The sequence below is a fragment of the Tenrec ecaudatus genome, chromosome X (assembly GCF_050624435.1).
Source record: "Tenrec ecaudatus isolate mTenEca1 chromosome X, mTenEca1.hap1, whole genome shotgun sequence".
NCBI classification, from domain to species: domain Eukaryota; kingdom Metazoa; phylum Chordata; class Mammalia; order Afrosoricida; family Tenrecidae; genus Tenrec; species Tenrec ecaudatus.
In genome coordinates this window covers 141057266-141084396 of record NC_134548.1, presented here as the reverse complement: position 1 = coordinate 141084396, position 27131 = coordinate 141057266, and positions in this window count along the sequence as shown.

Here is a 27131-nt window from a genome sequence, read left to right as displayed (position 1 = left end):
CTGAGCTACAAGACTGGGGTTAGAGTTTTTAACCAATAATATATCTTTCACATTTTTATATTATGCTTATGATTTGCTATGATTTGGGGGCTGTCACACTGACCCCCAAAGGGGAAGATCCAGCTTATCTGGGGGTCATTTCCTTCTTAGCCAATTGGAACTGAATTTTCCCCCTGGATTCCCATTATCCACCTATTTTCTCCCACACCCCAGTCTGCCTCAGGTAAAATTCTGCTTTTTCTTCTATTCCAAATTATGGCTACCTGCCACTCCCACTCCCCAGGCTGTGATCTTAGAGCAGTCAACAGCATGGAGAGCTCAGGCATGGGGTTCTCCTCATGTGTGGGATTATGTCCCCTCTAGTTCGTCCGCCAGGAGAATTCGGTTCTCCTGGCAAGGGTGCGAGGAGCTTTTCAGCTGGTGCCTGCGGGCTCGCCAAACCTAGAGTGCTTTAGTACGTTCGTGGTTCGCTTTGTGAGTGGAAATCACATGCAAAAAAAAAAAAATTCAGGAGAGACCCTAGTACCCTAGTTCCAATTTCAGGACTCCACCTCCCCATTTCCTTCACCTTACCTCCCAATTTTCTGGTCTGGTAGAAGGAGCTCCAGAGGGGTGAGACCTATTGAGACGTCATTTTCCCTCAAATCAAAACATACAACTTTCATCTAGTTCTTTAATGTTTCTGCCCCACCACTCTCTGATCCCAATTCTACTTTACAAATCTGGCTAGACCAGAGGATGTAACAGGTACAGATAACAGCTGGAAACACAGGGAATCCAGGACAGAAAATCCCCTCAGGATCAATAATGAGAGTCGTCATACCAGGAGGGTAAAGGAAAGGTGGGATGGGTGGAAAGGGGGAACAGATAACAATCATCTACATATAACTCCCTCCCTGGGGGGCAGACAACAGAAAGGTGGGTGAAGGGAAACATCAGTTAATGTAAGACTAAAAAATGTAATAATAATTTATAAGTTATCAACGGTTCGTGAGGGAGGGAACAAAGGGAAAAATGAGCTGATACCAAAGGCTTATGTAGAAAGAAAATATTCTGAAAAAGATGATGGCAACAAATATTCGAATGTGCTAGACACATGGAAGGATGTTTGGATTGTGATAAGGATTTTATGAGCCACTGATAAAATTATTTTTTTAAAAAGAAAAAAGAATCACAGATTCAAAAATCATAACAGGTGCCTTTAGTGCAGTACTATCAGAGAAAGCTAGATCACTGGGACGAAAACTCAGCAAGCAGCCTGCAGAGATAAACACTGTAATTAGGCAACTGGACCTGATAGATATTTATAGAGCTTTAAAAATCACATTCTTTTCAAGTACACACTGCTCATTTTCAAAATAGGCTAGATTTGGGGGCACAAGTTGAGCCTGAGTAAATTCAAACATGTAGAGATCACTCAGCCATCCCTCTGTGATCACCGTGCCATAGAGCTGCAGATCAATAAGAGGACGACCAGAAAAACAAGGACAAACAACTGGAGGATGAACAACAATCTTCTGTGAGATGAATGGGTATTGGCCCAGATTAGAAAGCAGTTTAGGGATTTTCTAGAAACGAATTAGAATGATAATCCTACATACCAAAACCTACGGGATACAGCAAAAGCAGCTATCCGAGGTAGCATAATAGCAATAAGTGCATGTATAAAAACAAAAGAGAGACTTACAACTGATATGCTATTACAAAACCTTTGGTGACTAGAACAGAATCAATAGAATAACTCCTCCAATAGCAATACAAAATAAAAATCAGTGCAAAGTTAAACCAGTGGGAAGACAAGAGAACAATTCAAAAAAAATGATGCAGTATATAGCTGGTTCTTTGAATGGATCAACAGAATCAACAGATCACTGGCAAGCCTAACCAAGGAAAGGAAGGAGGAAACATCAATAGCCAGGTTGAGAGATGAAATGGGGAAACTCACAAAGGACCCCAACAAGATTAAAAGGATAATCATAAAGTACTATGAAAGTCTGTACTCCAATGATTTCAACAATGTGGAAGACATAGAAAAATCCATGGAAAAACAATCCCTTCCTAGATTATCCCAGATAGAGTTCCAGAACTGTACCAGACCATAGCAAAAGTAGAAATAGAAACATCTATAAAGAAACTACTGACAAAAAAAGCTCCCAGACAAGATCGCTTCATAAGAGAATTCTACCAAGTATTCAGGGAAGAGCAGAGACCGATTCACCACAAGTTATTCCAGAGTATAGAAAAAGATGGCAAACTCCCAAACTCATTCTATGAAGCCAGTACAGCTTTTATATCCAAACAGGGCAAGGATCCCAAAGGAATAGAGTACTACAGAGCAGCGCTATGTCTAATGAAAATAGATTTAAAAAATCCTTAACAAACTATTGGTCAATAGAATACAAAATATGTAAAACATATCATCCACCATGATCTGGTTGGATTCATTCCAGGGATGCAAAAATGGCTTAACATCTGAAAATCCATCAATAATATACACCACATTAATAAGAAAAAGTATAAGAATCAAATGATAATATCTATGGATGCATGAAAAGCATATGACATCATGAAACATCTAACACTCCAGAAGATAGGAATGGAAGAAATATCCTCAAGTTAATACAAGCTAGCTACAAATGATAAACAGCCCACATCATGGTCAATGGAAACAAGCTGAAAACAATCACATTGAAAAAGGAGACCAGACAAGGATGCTACTTAACACAATTTCTATTCAACACCATACTGGAGGGCCTAGCTAACAACACAAGACAGTGGACAGACGTTAAAGGTATCCAATTGGGAGAGGAGGTGGTGAAATTCTCACTATTTGTGGATGAAATTATTCTATACATTGAAAATCCGTAAAGCTTCACAACAGGAGTACTGACAGTGATAGTCTATTAGTTTGCTACACACATCAGGCAAGACCATAAAAGAGGAGATCAAAAAGGCAGTACCCTTTATAATAGCCAAGAACAAATAGAAATATCTAGGGATATATTTAACAACAACAAAAAACCCCAAAAGACTTGTTCAAAGAAAACTATAGGACACTTACTTCAGGACACCAAAAGTGACCTCCAAAATGGAAGAATAGCCTATGCTCATGGATCAGAAGACTCAATATAGTAAAGATGTCAATTTTACCCGAGGCACTATATAAGTGTAATGCTATCCCGATTCAACTACTAATAACCTTCTTCAAATAATTGGAAACACTGACCACCAATTTCAGATGGAGAAAGAAGAAGCCCAGAATTAGCAGAGAACTCTTCAAGAAGAAGGGTAAAGTTGGAGGCTCACTTTCCCTAACTTTAACATATACTACAACAGTCATCCTCAAACTAAGGCCCGTGGGCCACATGTGGCCCACTGAGGACATTTATCCAGCCCACCGGGTGTTTTTATCTCTTTTTTTTACTTCAAAATAAGATATGTGCAGTGTGCTTAGTAATTTGTTCATATATATATTTTTAAACTATACTGCAGCCCTCCAACAGGTCTGAGGGACAGTGAACAGGTCCCCTGTTTAAAAAGTTTGAGGACCCCTGTACTACAAAGTCACAGTGGTTAAAACTGCACTGGTATAATACCAGGTTAAAACAGGTACTGGTATAATGCCAATGGCAAAGAAAAATGGCAAAGAACAGAAAGCCAAGAAATAAAACCATCAATACATACAACTGATCTTCAACAAGGTCCCCAAAAAAACATCAAGTGGGAGGTGGATGGTCGCTTTAATAAGTGGTGATGAAGACAATGGATACCCATCTGTAGAAAAATAAAACAAAATGCTTAACTAGGGACATGCACAAGACAAAATTCAATGTGGTTCACAGATTTAGAACTAGACCCCCAAATTATCAAGACCATCAGTGAAGGAATAGGGACAAACCCAAAAACTTTGGCTCAGGGAATACATAGACTGGCTGCAATAGGGAAGGATACACACACAGGTGAACCTAAAATTGACAAATGGGGTATGCTAAGGATAAAACACTTGTGTGTGTGAAAGCCTTCACCAAGAGAACCTACATACCGGGAGCGGATTTTTAGCAATGACACAACAGACAAAGGGCTTATTACTAAAATTTACAATATCTTCATGGCCTACAAAAAGAGGAAAACAGGTAACCCCTGAGGAAGTGGGCAAAATACCTGAAAAGAAGTTTCACTAGGCAGGAGATCCTTATGGGCAATAAACATATGAGAAAATGCTCCAGATCATTAACCATCAGAAAAATGAAAATTAAAACATCTATGAGATACAATTGAACACCCTTGAGCATAGCCCAAATCAGAAAACCAGAAAGCAACAAACGTTGGAGAGAATGTGGGGAGAAAGGAACTCTCCTCCACTTCTGGTGGTCATGTAGATAATTTACAGCCTCTGTGAAAGCTATCTGGAAATACTCAATGCAAATGGAAATTGATTTACTTTATGACCCAGCAATCCCAGAAGAGGCAAGAAATAACCCCTAACCAATTGTCTTGGCTCCAGTGTTTATTGGCGACACAATTCACAATAGCAAAGAACTAGAAATAACATAAATTTCCATTGATAGGTGAGTGGATTAGAGTGGATGTTTTGAGAATAATGAGGGAAATTAATGTAGAAATGTGCTTTACACAATTGATGTATGTATGGATTGTGATAAGAGTTGTATGAGCCCCTAATAAAATGATTTAAAAAAAAGGAGGATAAAATGAAAAAAAAAAAAGAAATCTCTGGCACATACACACAATGGAGTACTAAACCTTACTAAAAGGCACTGGTGATCACATGAAACATATTGTTTAATGGGAAGGGTTCGAGGAAATTATGCTAAGCTAAGTCAGCCAATCACAGAAGGACAAGTACAACATGAGTCCCCTGAGGTAAATATAATCTGTACAGTGGGTATACAACAAAAGCCACTTATTTGACACTATATGGGTTGAGGTACAGGCAGTCGGGTGGGAGTCAGACCAAACCCAAGTAGGTACATGTTATTCCAACACAAAGAAGGGGAAAGGGGGGATGGGGTGGAAGAAAAGGGGAAAAAGGGAGACGATGGCACGGGGGCAGCAGGGCACTAACTCACCCAGGGGGAGAGTATTGTTTAAGTCTCCACGGAATTGGTAGTGTGCATGCAGACCACACCACAGCACACCAAACCTTGAGGGCAAGGTAACCACATGGAGCAATGCATGCAAAGAGTATGATACATGGCCAGCCCCAAGCAGAGCCAAACTGACCCTTTCCTTAGAAGTATGTGCTACAGAGGATAATACTGAACTTACAGTTTGGGGAGAGGGGCTGGTATGCCCCGCCTACATGGAAACAAACGAAGAAGGAAAAAGAAAGATGTTCTAGGGCCCATATCGGTATACCAAGACCAGAGGACGACATCCCTGCTGGTAAAGCACAGAGAGGACTATAGGGCCAACAACAGTTCAAGACATGATGGACCCTCACTGGAACATAGCACAATAGAGGACAACACCGGGGACACATAGCAGGTCGTTAGTCTGGTCTGACAAACCCCACCCCACCCCCCACGCTCAACCCAGCAGGGCAAAACAAGAAGGGAATATAACAGATAAGCAAGTGGAGCAAAGTAAAGCCACAAAGCTCCTGAGGAGCACCCAAAATAGACTTCAGGCTAGGAGGGGCAGCTCCCGGAAATCTATCAGGACCAGTGGGGAAATAGTCACAAAGGTCAGTGAACAGACCTAGAATTATGCATGTTTTTTTGCCAGTTATGATTTCCTTTTCTCTCTCTCTTTTTAGTTAATCTTTTGTTCTCTTTTTGTTTGGTCTCTGTTAATGTTGGTTTACCTACTTATATAAGATAGACATGGGAAGCAAACTTGAAGAGAAGGCAACAGGACGGACAGTTCTGGCAGACTTGGGGGAGAAGGAGGCAGGGGACGAGAGCAGTGAGCACACAATTCCATAGATGAGGGGAAAAACTAGGAAATTAAAAGTAACAGTGAAGAGGATATAGAGATTCTGGGGGTGTTGTAGAAACAGCAATCTAGCTGACAGGATTTACTAAGAGGAAGAAGGACAAGCATAATGTTGGGGCAGAAGGAAGGTAATAGGAAACAGAAGAAAGATCTAGGAAGCAAAGCTATGGATAGAGGTATAAGCATAGGTATGTGTGTATATATACATATATATTAATTCATAAAAATAGAGGTATTGCCCAATGTATATATTTATATGACAATACACTGAGGTATACACTGAGGCAGTGCACAGACTTCAGGCATCTGTTCATGCCCTCCCTCAATGCAAGAATACTTCGTTTTAACAACCTGTCATTCTGCGATGCTCACCCTCCGAGCAGAATCGCTGAAGACAAAATGGGTGCCTAAGAAAATGTGGTTAAGAAATCAGTTGTTGGCCGGCTATAAAAAGATATAGGGTCTGGGATCTTAAAGTCTTGAAGTGAAACAAGTGGCCATCTAGCAGAGAAGCAACAACCCCACATGAAAGAAGTACACCAGCCTGGGTGTTCATAAGGTGTGGACCAGATTGGGTAATAGGCATCAGAAGACCCAAAACAAACAACCAAACCATATTGTTGAGAATGAGGGGATGTCAGAATAGTGATCCAACACTCATCTGTAGTCAATGGGACATCCCTACACAGAAGGGACACAAGGAGAGGATGAGTCACATATTGCACTGATGAAAAAATACAATATTCCTCTGGTTCCTTGAGGGTTCTTAAGCCCCTCTAAATGTGACCCCAGTCCTGCCTTTCAGTTCTGGCTAGACTGGAGCGTGTAAACTGGTACAGCTAAGAGCTCATGACACACAGAATCCAGAGTGGATAATCCCTTCAGGAACAGAAATGGGAGTAGCAATACCAGGGGGGAGGAGGGGACAAAGGGTTAACCTAGTGCAATGATCCTTGCATAACCTGTCACTTTCTACTCGAGTCCTTGGTATCAGCTCTTCTATTTTCCCTCCCTACCCCCTCCCACCCTTGAGACCCCTTGATGAATTATAAATTATTATTATTTTCATACCTTACACCAAGATGGCCACCCCTGAGCTTTCACAAAACCTCAGGAACTGTCCAACAGAGTAGGATGTAAAACATTTCTTTAAGAACTATTATGCTAATTGACCTTGTTGTCCTCTGACACTACGGTCCTCATCCTCAAGTCCCAGAAACTCATTACCTAAAAGAGTTTGGTTATGTATAAGAAGTATTCATAACTTTTCATCCTATGTTCTCCATTACATTTATGGATCTATTTTTGCATAAACCAGACCCATTTGCATAAAAGTAAAATACCCAAATATCCCTTTTCATATATGTGTGTGTGTGTGTGGTTCTATGTTCACTCTTCCTCTCATGCCTATTTAATCTGCATGTCTATCTGAGCATCCACTCATAGATTGGCCCTATTGCAGGATTGTGAATATAACAGTATTCTCCTCTTTTGCCTTTAACTCTTGCAAACCTCCCAATTTTGACCTTGCCCAGCCTCCATCATTTTTAACTCACCTCCTTCTGGTTATATATGGTCTTCCATTTCACCCAAATTAACATACCATTCTGTGACTTGCCCTCCCTCCCATTCCCTCTCACCCTGGTAATAATAAAAGTGTATGTTTTTAGTTTGAAAACCATTTCCTGCCTTTTTATAATAACGGTATCATGCAATATTTGCCCTTTTATGAATGACTGAATTTACTTAACATAATGTTCCCTGGCTTTATTGATGTTATGAAGGATTTTGCATATTTACTGTAATTCTTTAACATTGCACAGTATTCCATTGTGTGCACTTATCAAAGTGTCTTTATCCATTTCTTAGCTTTGCTACAGTGAATAGTTTTGCCATGAATGCTATGTGCATGTCTTTTTAGACTGCAAGACTTATTTGTTTAGGATAGATACCAAATAGGACTATTGCTAGGTCATATGGCATTTCTACTCCTGACCTTTTGAGGATGCATCATAGCTCATTCCATAGTTGGTGTATCATTTTAAATTCCCATCAGCACAATCTGGCCACACCCTTGTCGTTATTTGTTGTTTTCTGGTTTTTAAACTCTGCTGGTAATGCTGGGGTGAATTGATATATCATGTTGGCTTTGATTTACATATCTTGAATGGTGAATGATTGTGAGCATTTCTTCAGCTATTTGTTGGCCCTGTGCAAATCTTCTTTGGTGAAGTATCTATTCATGCCCTCTGCCCATTTTTAAGTTTGATTGACTTTTGCTTGTTGAGGTGTGGAAGTTTTCAATAAATTATTCATCTTAATCCAATGTCTGATAGATCTTTGTCAAAGCTTTTCGCCAGCCTGTGGGTTCTTTTTTTTAACTTTTAGTGAAATCTTTTGATATACATGTGTCTAATTTTTAGGAGGTCCTAGCCATTTATTTTGTCTTCTGCAGTATCCATGAATTTTTGAAGTATATATATATAATATGTATATAAAAATGTGAGTATACATTTTCTTAGGTTCAAAGTCCAATTTGCAGAATGTTTGTAGTTGCCCTTTAACGTTATATTAATTTGCCTTCACTTTGCAGCAATTGAACCAACACCTACTCACAATTATTCATCATAATTATTTCACTTGCTGCAATGCTGCTTTAAAAAAATCATTTTATTGGGGGCTCTTACAACTCTTATCACCATCCATCCATCCATCCATCCATCCATCCATCCATCCATCCATCCATCCATCCATTGTGTCAAGCACATTTGTACATTTGTTGCCATCATTTTCAAAACATTTTCTCACTACTTGAGACCTTAGTATCAACTCTTCATTTGTCCTGCTCCCCCCTCCCCTCCCTCATTAAACCTTGTTAATTTATAAATTATCAAGGGTGCAATACTGCTTTTAAATCAGCAAATTAAGGCTAAAAAGAATGCTATGGATCTTTTATTACTTACCTAAAAATTCAATTTAAAGACACACTAGGGAGTGAATCTGGCTCCCTACCCAGGGACTTCCTGTACACAAGGGGATACCAAAACACAAACAAACAAAACATAGCAAAACAAAATGGAAAAAATCTCCACTAGACAGAAGTTTGGTAGTCCACATTTTCGATGTCAAGTGAGCAATAAAGCAACTCACTGAATTAGTGCACCCAGTGGCATCACCTGGGAACGTTCTCTCTGTTCACAATGAATTTTTTTTTCTTAAAAACAGTTTCACTTAAACATGATTTATGAGAAGAGTGTGCGATTGTGGAATTATCTTTCCTGCTCAGGAAAAATGCTATAGAAACTGTTGTGATGTTGAACACAGCTTAAAAGGACAGCGTTATGGGGAAAACTCGAGTCTACGTGTGGTTTTTTTGTTTCAAAAAAGGTGAACTGTAGATCAATAGCAAACCTTTGTTGGATGTTTGTTAACTTCCCAAACAGAAGAAAATGTCAACTCATAGTGCATTTGGAGTTCATTTCACCAGGCTCAACTGTTAATTAAGCTTTCTATTTAGTGGGTCTGAAAATATTGCTTCCTAGGTTTGTCATCCCTTCTGTGTGGCCCTTTTGTGAGGGACTGTCCACTAAATTTACAGGTGGGTTTTGGGTCTCAACTTGGTCCACACTCATCACGTCAATTTGATTGCTTGTTTTTGGACTTCTCACACAGGCTGGTGTGCTTCCTCCATGTGGGATTTGTAGCTTTCCTGCTAGATGGTCGCTTGGTGAACTTCAAGCCTTTAAGGTCCCAGATGCTATATCTTTTAATAGACGGGTATCATCAGCTTTCTTCACCACATTTGCTTATGTACTCATTTTGTGGAAGGTAATTTATTAAGGAAGGACTCTCAAGGGATATCCCAGAGAAGCAAGAGAGGGAAGAGGGGAAAACCTGCAAAGTTTTGTCTAACTCAAAGCCTTATATGCAGAGGATAACTTCAGCATAATCCTACAGGTGAATCCTGGAGTGTTTTTATATATCAGAGCTGTCTCAAGAAAGTGAAGAAAAGGGGATTTCATCTATTTTGAACACATCAGCCATTGGTTAAGGGCTGAATCCAGGGAGGCACTCACAGTTACTTTTGGGGGACTATATGTGGGTAACACAGTCTCTAGTAGCTCTAGTGAAGACCTCTGAAAATAGTTATTGCTGGCTGTTGGAAATAAATTCTAGCAAAAATGAGGAACCCACAAAAATTGATAAGGACTTAAGAGAATCTCTGAATAACACTGATATTGTCTACTACACTGCTTATATTGTTTTTAAGGTATTATTTTAAAATAAACTTCATAACTACTAAACTGGTCCTTTTCATATTCTGTCTGTCATGCTTAACATGAGGAAGCATGTCCACGTCTTTCATTTATTTACTTATTTTGTTATTGTTTCTCTTGTTTTTGTTGTGTCTCTTTCATTTACTTTCTATAAATTTATACTTATTTTGTTATTGTTGGAAGCATGAACAGCAAAACATACACCAATTCAACAGTCTCTACATGTACTATTCAGTGGCATTGATTAAATTAAAATTATAAAATCACCTCAACCTTTATCTAATCCTGAAGTTGTTATTGAAAGTTTGATCACATCTGGTTAGATATTGAAAAAACACAATGCTCCAGTTAAGTTAAACCGTTTTCTGATTTAAGATTAATTCAGAGGATATTCGTGATTTGAGGTTTGAAGATTATCTCAGTTTAATAATTTCAGGGGTTCATCTACCTTCCATGGCTCCAGAAGAGCTAGATCCCATGAGATTTTGAAATTCTGTTCTGCATTTAATTCCCTTTGTTCATAGATCTTCAAAACCATTTGGTTATTCTGGTCCCATAAAAAGGAGGCTGTTGATCATGGAGCGAATTAGCCACACATTCCATCTCCTCCTATTACTGACTCCTTCTCCTGTGCCTTCAGATGCATAGAGATCAATTGTACTTTTTTTAAAGGTAAAATTTTTTGGTACAATCTTTAAGGTAGCTTGAAGACCTTTTTGTGGTATTTAGGCTTTTAAGACCACAAACACTGTGCAACTAACTAGGAGGTAGATGAGAAGCACTAACAGTTTATTAGGCCAATTGACTGGGATGTCCTGTGAAACTATGATCCTAAGCCTCCAACTAAGGAATCACATCCCATGAGGTTTTAGGTTACACATAAGCAGCCCAAGTAGATACTCTGGCTTGTTGTTATTTGTTTCTCATTCTTGTAAGTACAAACAATTTCTGACTTATGGAGAAGATCTAATCCTAAATATGTGTTTAAGTTGAATTTGTAGGTAAATTAGAACAGGGGCAAGTAAGTTAGTCTTATTTTCTAAAAAGGCTGGAAATATTTTAATTGTTTAAGAGCATCATGTGCAGCAAATTAAAGTACTTTTTTATATAATTAAATTGGGCCTCCTACAACTCTTATCACAATCCATCCATCAATCCATCCATTGTGTCCAGCACATTTGTACATTTGTTGCCATCATCATTCTCAAAACATTTGCTTTCTACTTGAGCTCTTGGTACCAGCTCCTCATTTTTCCCCTCTCTCCCTCATGAACCGTTGATAATTTATAAATCATTATTGTTTTATCATATTTTGATGAATTAATTTTGGGTAAATTGTTGATTTAATCAAGGGAGGATATATTTATATAATTTAAAAGGCAAGTGCAAGCTGCACATCAATCAGAGTATTATAACCAGGCATTGCCTATTATCTAACACACATCTTTTGTCAATTCAATGCTCTACCATATGTAACTTTTTTACCACAATTTCAATCATTGACTGTGGACCACTTAATGAAATGCTTATGTCATCTTTAGCATGCTCTTTCCCCTTCCCTCCTGTTGGCCACTAATAAACTTTGATCTCTGAATATTTAGGTTTTTTCCATGGCATTTTATGTAAGTGAGGTCATATAATATTTATCCTTTTGTGCTTGCCTCATTTTATTCAGCATAATGTGTTCAAGCTCCATCGGTATTGTAGCATTTGTCACAACTTCATTTCTACTTAGGTGAGCAAGATTCCATTGTGTGCACCATATTCTGTTAAGCCACTCATCCGTCAATGGACAAGTAGGTAGCTTTAACATTTGAGCTATTGCATGAAAATAGTACTACAGTGAATATTATGCTCAAGTCTCTGATTTTATGCTTTCAAGTCTTTTGAGTACTGTGTTAGATTGGATTGTCCAGAAAAACAAATCCAGCAATACTCATCTATGTACAAGGAAGAACATCCTATCAAGAAATAATTATATATCATGAAGCCATCTCTGCCAAGCCCAACTCAAGTTCTCAAGTCTGATGCTAATCCGTAAATCCCCCTTTAGACTCATGTAGCCACATGCCAGTGACATAGAAAGGTGAACCAGGAAGGTCACAGACTTGTGGATGCAGAGTTGCTTGTGGCCCACATGGGGCCACCCATTGAGGCAGACAGGGTTCCAGCAGACAGGAAGGTGAGGGGGCAGAGATAGCAGTTCCCAGAGTCACTCACTCTTATACAAAAGGACACACTTACCAGGAGGTATCATCAAACTACCACTTGATTTACAGGTTTAACTCCAACCCTAGCCATGGGTGTCTATTTGATATAAAATTATCCAAATACCACAGATTTTATATATATATATATTACACACATATATAGGAGTAGAATTACTGAAAATAATTTATAGAGCACTCTATCCTGGATATTGATCTGTCCCCCTCCCCTCATGTTTTTGGTTACAAAAGTGAGCCAACTCCAAGGCAGAAGCAAAAGAATTCCGTAGCCATCAAGAAAGATGGGCCTCCAGAGGATTGTGCTCCAATCCCTCCCTGAAGTGGTGGAGGCACCAGAGGCCAAAGCACTAAGTCCACAATTTAGAGCAGAGGAGCTGCATTGATACCATGAGACAGAGAAGAGTAGCTACACGAGGACCATCAGACAGAGTGGTAGAATGGGAAAACCTGAGAGTCTTTAGACAAGAGGCTGGTTTTCAGAGTGAGGTGCTCTTTGGGAATTTATCATGCTAAAGGAACTTTATATCAGGGTAAATGCCAAGGGGGCAGCCATGTCTGAGAGGCAGAAGACCGAGAGATATGAGCTTGCAGCATGGCTAAGAAAAAAATGCTGCTGAGGACAAAAACCTGCATTCTTATATTGCTTTCTGATTCTGACTTATGGTAACTTGTCAATTTCCTTAAGAAACCCCCATAATAGTAAGAGTTGTTGCAGAGTTCTGTGCGATCATTGCAATGGATGATTGAACCCAAGAGAGAAGTTGAGCGCTGTGGGAGAGACGATTCATGTGAGAATACGGTAAAGAAGGATGGAAGACAGCAGTGTGTCTGACCTCTGTCTTGGGGCAACGCTCCTTGGGTTGGTGTGGAGTTGGATTCTCCTTTCACCTTGTGTAGCCAAAGGAGTTCAGATGTGGCCCCCATGCCATTTTGTCAATCTCTCAAATGTGTTTTGAGAAATGGATCATAAAAATTTGAAGTAAGTAATATAGTGAAGGGAAAATTATCAGGGCTTAAATTGCAAACACCCCATTTGTAGAAGGCTATACAGTACAGTGGGAACCCCAAATCTATCTGCAAAATATCTAGTCAAATTAAGCCTCTGGTAGATCTCTTCTGGCGACAGGTGAAGCACCTGAACAGCTTTGAGGTCAGTAGAATAAGAGTTGTATAGTTTCCTGTGACTGGTCTGGTTCCCACTTTTCTTCTAAGATTTTAAGTCTTATATCTAGGTTCAATCTGTCAACTTTGACAAGGTATCTATGATGATATACTTGCGCTTTAGATCAATCCTCCAATTCATCATGGAACCCTAATAAATGGAAGAGTTTGTTGCTTGTATTGAATTCCTGATGATAGTAATCATGGGCATCTCCTTTCAAAGATTTCACCATGGCTTTTCTCATGAATTTTTGGTTATATTTTTCCTGATAGAGATATATTTGTGAAAATTCCATAGATATTTTTTGCTTTCTGCCTTCCTATAGAATGGAATTTTGAGGAGTCCCACAGAAGCATGTCATCATCTTTTGTTTCTCTCTTTGGCTACCACTTTTCAAAATTCATGTCATGATGTTGTACTATTTTATTTATATTGTTGCTCCTATAAAATTCATTTTACTCATTTATTTGAGAAGACACTTTCTGTGATCTCGCTTTATTCTTCCATTTTATTACCTTCTTAATCAGAATTTCCCCTGTCAGTTTTGGTAAAGTAGAATAATATCCCTCCCCTTCAATTTTCTACATATGTTTACATCTTTGCCTGGATATTGTATCTGTTGAAAATTACACAATTCTCCTCTTTGCATCAATCAACTTTTCAATTTGTCTGTAATACCTGAAGTTATAAAAATCTCATTTAGACAATAAGTAGCTTCCTAAAGAGTTTAGTCTCAGATCAAAGGAAGCAGTTTTTAAATATTCCTTAACAAAACAAAACACATTTTAATCATAGATTCACAGTGATTTCACCTTAGAAAAGCAAAGGAAAATACCATCCAGCACTTTGTACTCTTTCTGTGAGGATTTAGTGATGTTTAAACCAGACTATCAGCCACAGCTCTGGCTTAGTTCAAATATTAGTGAAATGGAATGCATGTGACATTCATAGCTTACCTACTTTCATCTCTCCAGATAGTATCCCTGCTGCTTAGTGTAGTATATGAATTGTATGAGTAATGGAGGAGGGGATGACGAACTATGAGAGGATGTGAAAGGTTATAATATGGAAAAATATAGCCTAAATAGATACTTGAAAATGTAGACTTTGAATAGAAGGTAACATTTCTCTTTGCTGGCAGGCATCGCATGGTCATTAAAATTTGCTAAGAAAATGGAACCTGGTTAGCATCTATCCTCATTATGTAGTCCTCATCAATCATACCTGCTCTGAGAGTAGGTCCCATAGCTTCAGCAATTTGGAGAGAAGCTTGTTCTCTTGTACTGTTCTGAAAGAAAAGCAATGCACTCAGGTTTGGGTTGCTGAAACCAGGGAAGGTGATGAAAAACATTAGCACTTAGATGAATTGATTGCTGTACTTGTGCTGCAAGGTTGTAAGGAAATCCCCATGTCCCGATTTGCTGCTACTCAACTTTTGATTGTAACAGCTTGGAAAATAAGAGAGTAGACTTTGGGTTGGGATAAACTGGATTACTAAAAGCAAAACCCACTGAAGAGGCAATAAAGACTTTTGCTATTTTTTTAGACATAATATAAAAAATACATAGTAGGATAATGGCTTTCTAATTCAGGTCAGATATTGTTTAGACCATTTGGAGCTGAAGAGCTTTGGAATAGGAATTGAAGGTTTCTGTTTCCAGTGGACAGATGCAAATGATTCTTGTCTGTCAGGTTGCCCATTCTCAGAACACTAGATTTGTCATTCTGTGGTTGGGGTCATAGTGTCACCTAGTCATCAACTGCTGACTGCCTGACTGCTTTGACAAGGAAGGGAAGTGAGGGTGTTAGTAGAGGTTACTTAGGGTCATTCAGTGAGTGTATTGAAAATAAACCAGAGGAAGTGCTTTGGCAGATTTGAATTAAGAATCTAAGACCAAGTAGAAGAGCAAGAAAATTTGGTTATATCCAAGGCAATGTATTATATCAGTTCATCTGTACATCTATGAATGCTTACTTTTCTTGCCTTTCCCATCATTTAAACATAAAATATGGAAATGACAGAATGATAAAGTTGGTATTTATACTGTCCATATTCTATTACTCCAATACTACTTAACCAGCATGCATGGGGCAATATTGTGCAATCACATATGTATACAGGCATAGATTTTAATGATGACCTACATAAGATTACCTTTGCAGTATTTCAAATATGGGCAATACTATCAAACCATAGGCTTAAATCTAGTAGGTGATTAAAACATTGCCAGTTTCAAATGTTATTCGTGAACCATCATAAATCACTACTTACAGTGATCAATATGTTATGTTGGGGAAAATTTTAAATCACACATATAATAAGGCAAGTGTACATGAGTTTTTAACTAATGCATAGTTACCACATATAGTACACAATGGGATTGAACATAAGAACAATTGTGAGGATGGCCAGAGACCTAGCAGTGTTTCATTCTGTTGTATATAGGATCACTATGAGTTGGAACTTACTCCATGGGAATTAACAACAAAGTAGTATTAGTTAGATTTCATAAAAATAAATAACACTGCTTTGAGTGAAAATAAAATCGCATTGGCATTGAATGTATTTGGAATAAGGGAAGAAAGTGAAGAAACAGAAGGTTTTAGTTCAGTTAGAGACAGATAAATTAAAGAATAGAGTTTGATACTATGATAGTTCACTTTTTGACATGAATAAATCCCCGCACATGAGGGGGGATCCCCCCAAAACTGGAAAAAGCTCTGCTGGGTGGAGCTTTCCTAGTGCACAAGCATATGTGGTGAAGAAAACTGATGGTGCCCAGCTATCAAAAGATATAGCACCTGGAGTCTTAAAGGCTTGAAGATAAATAAGCAGCCATCTAGCTGAGAAGCAACAAGCCCCACATGGATGAAGCACACCAGCCTGTGTGACTACTAGGTGTCTAAGGGATCAGTTATCGGGCATCAAAGAACAAAAAAATCACATCATTGCAAATGAGGGGAGTGCATATTGGGGACCCAAAGCCTATCTGTAGGTAACGCGACATCCCCTTACAGATGTACCCCAGGGAGGAAGATGAGCCAGTCAGGGTGCAGTGTAGCAATGATGGAACATACAACTTTCGTCTAATTCGTAAATGTTCTCCCCACCACCCCAACATGATCCCAATTCTAACTTACAAATCCGACTAGACCAGGGGATGTACACTGGTACAGATAGGAACCAGAAACACAGGGAATTCAGGACAGATGATCCCTTCAGGAGCAGTGGTGAGAGTGGTGATACCTGAGGGTGGAGGGAAGGTGGGGTAGCAAGGGGAACCAATTTACAAGGATCTACATATAACTTCTTCTCTGGGGGATGGACAACATAAAAGTGGGTGAAGGGAGGGAGACTTTGGACAGTGTAAGACATGACAAAATAATAATAATTTATAAAGTATCAAGGGTTAATGAGGGTTGGGGAAGCGGGGAGCGAGGCAAAAATATGAGGAGCTGATACTACGGTGTTTAGTAAAAAGCAAATATTTTGAGGATGATGAGGGCAACAAATGTACAAATGTGATTGACATACAATGGATGGATGTATGGATTGTGATAAGACATGTATGAGTCCCCAATAAAATTATTAAAAATAAAATGTGGCCTAGTAGATGCCAGGTTTTTCTATCCAGCATCTATTCCACAGCCCAATAGCAACAATTTCCCCCCCTCATTATCTGGAATTTTAGGCCTACTTGTGGAGTTATTTGGGCACTGATTCAGAAACTTGTATTGGATAGACCTCATCAGCTCTAGTTTCTCAGATATGGTTTTCCACGATGTTTTCAGCTATTAATTTATGCTAATTTGTTGATTATTTCATCCTAGTTTTAACTATGAGAATAACTCAGAACCACAAACTATAGGATAATAAAAAAGGTAAGAAATATTTCAAAAAGAATTACATATTAAGGGACTTCCAATGGAAACTGTATATGGACCCATGGTGACAAGTTTTATACGCATTGATGTGCCAGTGGTTTGAACTCAGCAGTCATACTGCAGCCTTTGAAATATTTAAAAAGTTAGAAACTCAAAGAAACAATTCTTCTATGTACTGTATGGTCACTATGAGTTAGAATCAACTAGATGGCAGCAGGTTTATCTTTTATGTAGGAGGCTGTGTGTGTGTATCTATATCTATCTATCTAACTATCATCTACAGAGACGACAAGTTGTATACTGCCAAGCTAGAACACAGCTTGAGCAGAGTGAAAAATTAAAAAAAGAAAATCAATAAGGTACATATATGGAAGGTATGAGGGCAATCTATAGTACACATTTTAAAATTTCATAGCAATTTTCCAAATATTTTGAAAATCAAAATTTTTCTTCTTCAAATTATGCAGTAAGCCTTTGTGTTAGACAGGGTTCTACAGAGAAACAAAAGAAGACACTTATAATTTTATAGATAGATACAACATGAAGAACGAAACAGCTAATTAGTCCACACAGCAGTACAGAGGGCTCAGTTCAACTCGCTTCTGTGAGATAGCTAATATACTGGTAGTCCTTTAATTCACAAGGGCTGCTAGGTGAAGGTCAAGGAAGCAGACATCTGAGTCTTCTGTAGAGCAATACAGGCAAGTCCAGCCACAGGCAGCAAACAGCAGGACGGGTTACCAACAGTCAGGCAGATGACAGAGTCCCACAGTCCCCAGCTCAAGGGATGTATACATCAACAGTGTGGCAAAGCAGGTATTGAAGGAACCTCAAACTATAGTGATACAGTCCATGGGTTGGGTGTCCCACATGTAATGTAGGTCACAGGTTGAGGCAGAGAACTAGCTAAGGTAGCCACACACTGGTCCTGTCATCAGAGAGCAAGAGACAGAAAGGCGAGATTTGCTGAGCCATTTATTTCTTTTCCCTTCAATTAAACTGCTTTTTATTAATACCACATGTGTTTATTGACCAGATTGGCACAATAAATCTAGCCTTTCAGAACACCTTTTAATACATAGGAATCTATGAATAATTCATATCCAATGTTTAAGAGGTGAGGTTGACTCCAAGCTTCTTTATAAGAAAAATCCTAACTTTCAAGAATTTCTGTGCACAGGTGGAGGAGTTGTGTCATTTTCTAACAAGAATGGGACACTTTGATTTTAATAAAGGAGTTTGAACTCTGACAGACCCAGTTTGGGTTTAGAACATCGTAATCTCTATTTATTGTACCAAACTGTTTGCCAGTCATTCACAGTGACCCGGTAATACAGAGTGGAACTTCTCGTGTGGTTTCTGAGGCTATAAATCTTCATGGTAGCAGTACGTCTCCTTTTCTTTTGCAGAGTGGCAGGGGAGCTCGAATAGCTGACCTTGTGGTTAGCAGTCAAACACATAACCCACTATGCCATCAGGCCTACTTATTTATTTTACAGTAACTCTTATTTTGGGCTCCTTTTTAAGATAATGAATTGGAACTCCCTGCTATTCTGTTCCTAACAAAGGTGAAAAGATACATGGGGAAATTCCAAGTTTCTATAATTTGCACTATTCATATATATCTTTGGATCAAAGGACACTATATGAAATATGAGGGGGTAGCCCCCAAAAGACTGGATTTTTTCATAGGTATGCATTTAATTTTTTTTTTACAAAACAACCTTATCAACTTCAAAATATTCTCCATTATACTTAATACATTTGTCAAATCTGCAATTTCATTCTGGAAATCATTTTCCAACTCATTCATTTGGATGACTGACATTACCTCCCTTCTTATTTTCATTAACTCTTCCATATCTTCCAATCCCTGTGCTTTCATGTCCCTCTGCATTCGCAGAGCAAGGCCAGGTGAGTTAGGTGGCCTGGAGTTAGGCATGCTGCTTTTTGCCCACAATTGATGCACTGAGATGGTTGGGTGAGCAGGTGCATTATTGTGATGGCAAAACCCGTCCCCTGTCTGCCACAAATCCGGCCTTTTTTGTTGCACACTATTACACAATCTTTGAAGAGCCTCTAAATAGAAAACTTGACTAACAATCTGACCAGGTGGAACGAACTACAAATGTACCACGAGTCAAGATTTTCATCCATTCGTGAAATTGACAGACATCCAGAATGAGGTTCGTCATCAATCAAGATTCCCCCTTTTTTGAAACAAGAAAACCACTCGTACACTTGAGTTTTGCCCATAGTGCTATCCTTGTAAGCTGTGTTCAATATTACAGCAGTTTCTGTGCCATTTTCCCCAAGCAGGAAACAAAATTTCATAGTGACACACTGTTCTCTTAAATCTGCCATCACACACAGAAAACTGAGGTTCCAGAGAAACTACTTTTATGAAAATATTCACTGTGACCTTCCCAGTTGATGCCACTGGGTGTACTAACTCAGAGTAAGTTGATGAATGCTAGCCTAGTGGGAGAAGTGCATACTATGAAAGCTCTGATTTGCCTAGCACCATTCTGGTTTGGGCGGTGGTACCCTCATATGTTGTTTTTGTTGTTAGGTGCCAACTAGTCAGTTCTGATTCACAGCAATCCTTGTGCGTACACAAGAGATCTAAATAGCACTGGTTCCCGAGTCATCCTCACAACTGTTCCAATGTTGAGCCCATTGTTGCAGTCACTGTGTCAGTCCCTCTCCTTGACGGCCTTCTTCTCCTCTGTTGCTCCTCTACCAAGCATGACACATTTCTCCAGGGACTTGTTTTTCCTGACAACATGTCCAAAATATGTAAGACCAAGTCTCATCATGCTTGCCTATAACCGATAGAGGTGCCATTTTTGGAATCCGCAAGAAAAATACACCCAGAAACAACTCTACAATTTGAGGCACCAAAATATGTGTTGGGCAGTGTTCATTCTAATTTAATAGTACTCTTAGTCTCTTCTAGAAATTACCTTTTTTCTCAGCTCTCCCATGTTTTCAGCCATATCATTTACATGGAGTTGATTTTATATTTAGCTTTAGGTGGGTCTCTATTAGTGACAGTCAATCAATGTGTGGCATTGCCTTGATTAGAGTCATGGGTAGCCACAGGATAAAATCCAGTACAATCACAATGAACCTCAGGAAGTTTTGCTGGGAATGCTAGAACAAAGAGATCATAGTTAAGGTTTTGTATCAACTTGGCCAGGGCCAGGATTCCCAGTGGATTGGCCATTAAGATGTAGTAATCTCACCAGTATGAGATCTCCTTAGGGATATAGGCTGCTAACCTTATCAGTGGACCCTATAGAAAGTCTTGCTTGCCTTTACTGGTTATGGATCTTGCATCTGGCTCATCATCTGACCTGTGGCTCTTTGGACTTACATGCACATTTTCCAAGGCATCAGCAGCCTACCATCTTACCTGTCAACCTTGGATTCAGTCACCTCTACAACCAGACACTCTCATACTATATGAGCAATTTCTTTGATATTAAACTTTCTGGTATAGGCTTCACTGATTTTACTACTCTGAGAAACCCAACTTTAGATAGATGTTCTCTTCTCCAGGGGGTTTGATACACTGGGAATGCATGGCTTAGGATCATGTGCTCTCTTGGCACTATTGGATATGTTTTGGACAGCTATCCACAAGATTGGAAGTTCAAACTCTCCAACTTCTCCCAGGGAAAAAGTGAGTCTGTTTTTTATTCCAACGATCCACTGCCTAGGAAATCTTCTACTGGGTTGCTCTCAGTCAGAGTCAACTTAATGTCAGTGTTTGTTTATTATTATTTTTGTTTAAGGAGGAATTAAGGAGCCCTAGTAACCTAGTGGGTTAAGTGTCACAAAATTCTCAGTTCAAACCCAACAGCTGATCTTCAAGTCAAATATGAGGCTGTCACTCTCACAGTGTGAGAGACTTGCATGGCCTCAGAGCTGGAGCTCTGAGATTTTGACTTGTTGGATTAAACTGTATCCAGCGTCTGTCATTCTTGTGATTTTTCTGTTTCATCGGCTCATCAATACCCAATTTTGTCCAAAACATTTTCACGTAATTTATTTCTCACTAGTAATAAAAAACATCCTAACCAGTAGAGGTGGTTGATTTGAAATTTTACTATAAACTTCACGTAAATATGATTTGAGAGAAAACCAAGGAACTGTCCAAATATGTCTATGATGCAATGGTTGGAAAGAACACTAACGTGGCTCTTTGAAATGATTCTAAGATTCTGGCCATGAATAAAATGTAATTGAAGAATTAACATATATTTGTTCCATTTATTTTTTTATTATTAAAGTGCTTATTCGTAACAAAAAATTAAATAGGTAAGTTTAAGACAGACAACAGTAGCCACCTATAACTCCATTGCCTAGAGGAAGTCACTGTCATTTTAACAAATTTGCTTCTATTCTTTCTATCAATTTTTATGTAGTTGAGATCACACTGTATGTACAATTTTACTCTGGTTTTTTTTTCATTCAACACCAAATAATAAGCATTTTCCCACATCATTAACAACTCTTCCTGAAGAACATGTTTTTCCTACCAAGGAAATTACACTTTATTTGGGGATGTGATACAAATGCTCATGAAAGAGTGGCTGTTGTAGTAAAAATTCTGTAATATAATCAAATTGAAAATATGATTATAATATGATTATGTGGTTTAGATGGACAGTTTTAAGTAGAATTCTATAAAATTTGGAATTTCATAATAGCACAGGTAGAATTTCTTGGAGTCTAGGGTACTACATAGGAACCGGGAAGTGGTGTAATGTAGACCAGGGAAATTTCATTAATATATAGTCTGAACCAGATATGAACATGATCTAAGTAGAAGGAACAAAGTCAGAAATAAAAGTGGATGTCAAAGATGGTTTGAGTTAGGGGAATCCCATAAATCAGGCAAACAGTTTTTCTTCCAGTAGAATAATGTAGTCCATGTCATCATCTCCATGTGGTAGTTATATAATTTTATGTCAACATGAAGATATGTAAAAATGTAGGGGTGATATTTAATTTGTCAATCAGATTACAGACTGATGCTTACTCCTTGTGGGCATGTCCTTCTTATAAGGCGGGTCCTGGGAATATCTCTTCTCTCTCTGCCTTCACCTTCCTGCTGGCTGACTCTGGTTACTGGCTGAACCCTGCGATGCTACCAACGCCATTGGGTCAACATGATTTTGTACCCGTCAGCCTGTGATCTTCCATCATTCTGCATCATTGCTTGTGACTTCATGAGTCTGAAGAGGGGCTTATGGACTAATATTTCACTTATAGATTTGAGTTGGACTGGGCTGGAATGTTTTTAATATATGATTACTTCTTTTAAAAATTGTTAATAATTGGCAGTTAATACATATATCACATCCGTCTACAGTTCAATCACATCAATCAGAATTGTACAATAGCTATGACAATCAGTTTCCAAACATTTTTTTCTTCCTGGATTCCTTGAGATCATCTTCCTTTACCCCCCCACCACCATTCTATCCCCACTCCCACCCACTGAAAACCTTACTCTACTTGCTCTCCCTATAGGTTCATCAATCCTGAGTTTCATATACCCAAACACTTAAAAACATATAACCCAACTTCATTAGGGTGACCTCCAATGACATAACATCTCTGAGATAAACCCTATTATTAACAAACGAAAAACAAAATATAACAAACATAAAGATAATTTTGAAAACCAGATCGGGTCAAGCATGCATCAGAGAAGGAATCAACTAACAAAGTCTTTTTTCTTTTTAATATAAAGCACTCTCTTATACATATATGAGGGTCACTGAATTTGTTTCTCTGGTCAACAAGCCTAATACACTACACAAATATAGAACTTACTATTTTAAATTATACAAGAGGACACGATTGTCTGAATTATACGAGGACTCTGTTGTCTGAATTAAGTCTTAGACTTCTAACCACAAGGAAAATAGTTCAAAGCTACCAGCCACCCCTGGGGAGAAAAAAGAGGCTGCCCACTCTCAAGAATGTACAGCCCCAGAAACCTTATATAGGGTTGCTATGAGTCAGAAACAACTTGATGGCAGTGGATTCGGATTTTCTGTTGTTTTGGGGTTGTTGACACATTACATGTTTCAACTAAGTGGTGGGAAAGGAAGGAAAAAAAGGACATCAGAACATTCTGAAAGAAAACAGTGCAATATTGGGTATTGCTTTTGCTGAAGAATTTCAACACATGCGCTCTAGCTGATTAATGATAATTTTGTAAAATTGTATCTTTTTATGAATTCTTCTCCTACAAACTTACATTGGCACAATGGCTAAGGACTTGGCTACTAACTAAAAATGCAGCAGTTCAAACCCAACATTCTCTCCAAGGGAGAAGACACAGAGATCTGCTCCCATAAATATTATAGCCTAGGAAACCCTTGGGGAAAGATGAATTCTGTCCCATGCAGTCACTCTGAGGCAAATTTGACTTGAGGGCATACCAGGACAAGCCTATAAGAGATTCTATTGCTGTTGTTGCGGTTAACTTAGTTTTATAAAAACAAAGAAAAGTAGACAAAAGAAACAATAGCAATCCAACTTAAATTAGCTTAAATAATATAATATGAAAAGAAATATGATTTGAGCAGGATAAAGATTCTTTCCCCAAACAGTGCTATCTACTCTCTACCATATCTTACTAGATTGTTAGTGTTGGTATTAGATGTGGAGATCTTTTATTGAAGTACCCAAGACACCATATTATTACTTCTGTTTGGAAATCCATTTTTTTTGTTTGAACTTTCAAAACAACCTGCCATCCAGTTGATGCCAACTCAAAGCAACCCTATAGACAGGATAGACCTGCCCCTGTGAGTTTCCTAGACAGTAACTTTTAAAAATCGTTTTATTACGGACTCATACAACTATTATCACAACCCATACATACATCAATTGTGCAAAATATATTTGTGCATCCATTGCCATCATCTTTCTCAAGACATTTGCTCTCCACCAAAGCTCCTGGCATCATCTTCTCATTTTTCCCCTCCCTCCCTACTCCGTCCTCCCTCATGAACCCTTGATAATTCATAAATTATTATTTTGTCATATCTTGCCCTGTCCGACATCTCCCTTTACCCACTTTTCTGTTGCCCGCCCTGCAGGGAGGAGATCACATGTAGATCTTTGTAATCGGTTCCCCCTTTCCAACCCACCCTCCTTCTACCCTGCCAGTATTGCCACTCACACCCCTCGTCCTGAAGGGATCATCTGCCCTTTATTCCCTGTGTTTCTGGTCTGGCTAGTCTTTCCTTTTAAATTCTGTTGGTTTTGTTCTATTGCCTCTTAGAGCACAGTGTATTATCTGAGATGTTTGAAACTAGCTTAAATTTTAGAGCTTTTTGGAAACCCTATTTTATTTTTATCCATGAATAATTGTAGGAATTCTTTTCATCCTCCTACCAATTGTTTTTGTCCCTATATTTCTAAGAGAGATTGTATTTATATTGCTTTTTCTTTTCATTTATTCATTCCTTTTTAATCCTGAATAGGTTTTGTCAATCATGTCTTTCAATTATTGCTCCAGTTATTTTCCTCAATAATCATCATTCTTAGGTTGGATTTTTATTGTCAGCATCTATCTTGTTTCGCTTGTCTTGTTTTCATGTTTGCCTATAACATTTTCCTTGTGGGGACTGACCAAGTGTTTTCTGGGAGCTTATGTCTCTACATGTAGGCATAACCCCTTCCCGCCCCCTGAGGGGTCTGAACAACAGAAATGTGGGTGAAGGGAGACAGCTGATGGTGTAAGATATGAAGATAATAATATTGTATAATGTATTAAAGGTTCATGAGCATGGGGGGGAGTAAGGGAAAAACAAGGAGCAGAAAAGAAGGGCTCAAGTAGAAAGAACATGATTTGAAAAAGATGATTGCTACATATTTACATATGTGTTTGATACACTTAATGTATGAATTATCATAAGAGCTGTAAGAATCCCAATAAAATTATTTTAAAAACTCAGTAATGATGGGAGACTGGAGTGAACTGTACAAGGTGTTCTGTCCATGATTTACAAAACGACCAAATCATTGGATAAACTACAAAGGAAAGATATGTGTTTGAATGCCTAATTTATCATGAGTTATATGTTTTCATTTTCATTGGGAGTTTTGCATTACATTTCAAATGGTCTAGTATTTTCATTTCTATCTTGTCCATTGATATTGATTCAATTTCTTCTATTATATTTTTACAATAAATGGTGAAATAAGGTTTTAAAGCTGTTTTTCTTTTTGCTGTGGTTGTTTCAGTAAGATGTTATTAAAAGTAGTATTGGGCCTGACAGCCAGAATCCATTTTAAATCAGCACAGATACAAGAATATTTAGATTTTTTTCTTTGTTACACATAAAATTTACCAGAATTCCAGATGATTATATAAACAAATCTTTCTCTTCAACTTAGGTTCAGTTGTGCAGGTTCCAGTAAATTAGCTGGCAATGCCACAAGACTATAAAGTAATACAGAAATATCCTTTATAGTTTATTTTAGAGGCCAGATTTAAAAATATATTTTTATTAATCAGTGTTGCTGTGTTGTTTAGAGGAGCCCTGGTTGGCCACCCTCAAGGTCAGCAGTTTGAAATCATCAGCTGCTCCTCAGGATGAAACGTTCTACTCCCATAAAGATTTATGGTCTTGGAAACTCACAGGGACAATTCTACCCTTAGGGTCACTATGAGTTGTTATTGACTCGATGATAGTGAAGAATATCATGCTGGTGTTAGAATCAAAGTTTTGGCAGCTGTCATTAAGATTTTTTCCCTTAAATTCCTCAATATTATACAAGCTATATACGAAAAACCAACAGCCAATATGGTAATCAACAGGAAAAAATGAAAACAATTCAACTGAGAAAGGGGACCAGACAAGGATGCCCCTATTCAGTATCCTACTGGAGATTCTAGCTAAGAACATAAGACAAAGAAAAGACATCAAAGGTATTCATCTGGGGAAGGAAGAAGTGAACCAATCATTATTCACAGACAATATGATTTTATATATTAAAATTCCCAAAACTCCACAAGTGGAATTTTAGAAGTGATAGAGGAATATGGCAGCATGGCAGGATACAAGATCAACAAACAGAAGTTGATTGGACTGCTATACACATCAGAAAGGAACACAGATGAAGGAATTAAAAAGGTAGTTCCCTTTATAATAACCAAGTACAAAATGAAATATCTAGGGATATACTTGACGAAAAAAGCAAGAGATTTATTTGTATGAGGAAAGCTGCAGAATATTGTTACAAGAAAACAAGAGTGGCCTCAGCAAATGGAAAAATATTCCATGCTTGTGGATTGGAAGACTCAATATAGTAAAGATGTCAGTTCTTCCCAAGGCACTATATAAGTTTAATGCTATCCCGATACAATACCATCACCTTCTACAGAAAATTGGAAAAACCTATTACCAACTTCATATGGAGAAGGAAGAAGCCCAGAATTAGCAGAGAACTCCTAAAGAAGGACAAAGTGGGAGGGTTTTCTGTACCCAACTTTAGCACGCATTATATGGCCACAGCGGTCAAAACAGTGTGGTACTGGTATAACAATAGATATTCAGACCAATGGAAAAGAGCTGAAAACCCAGAAAT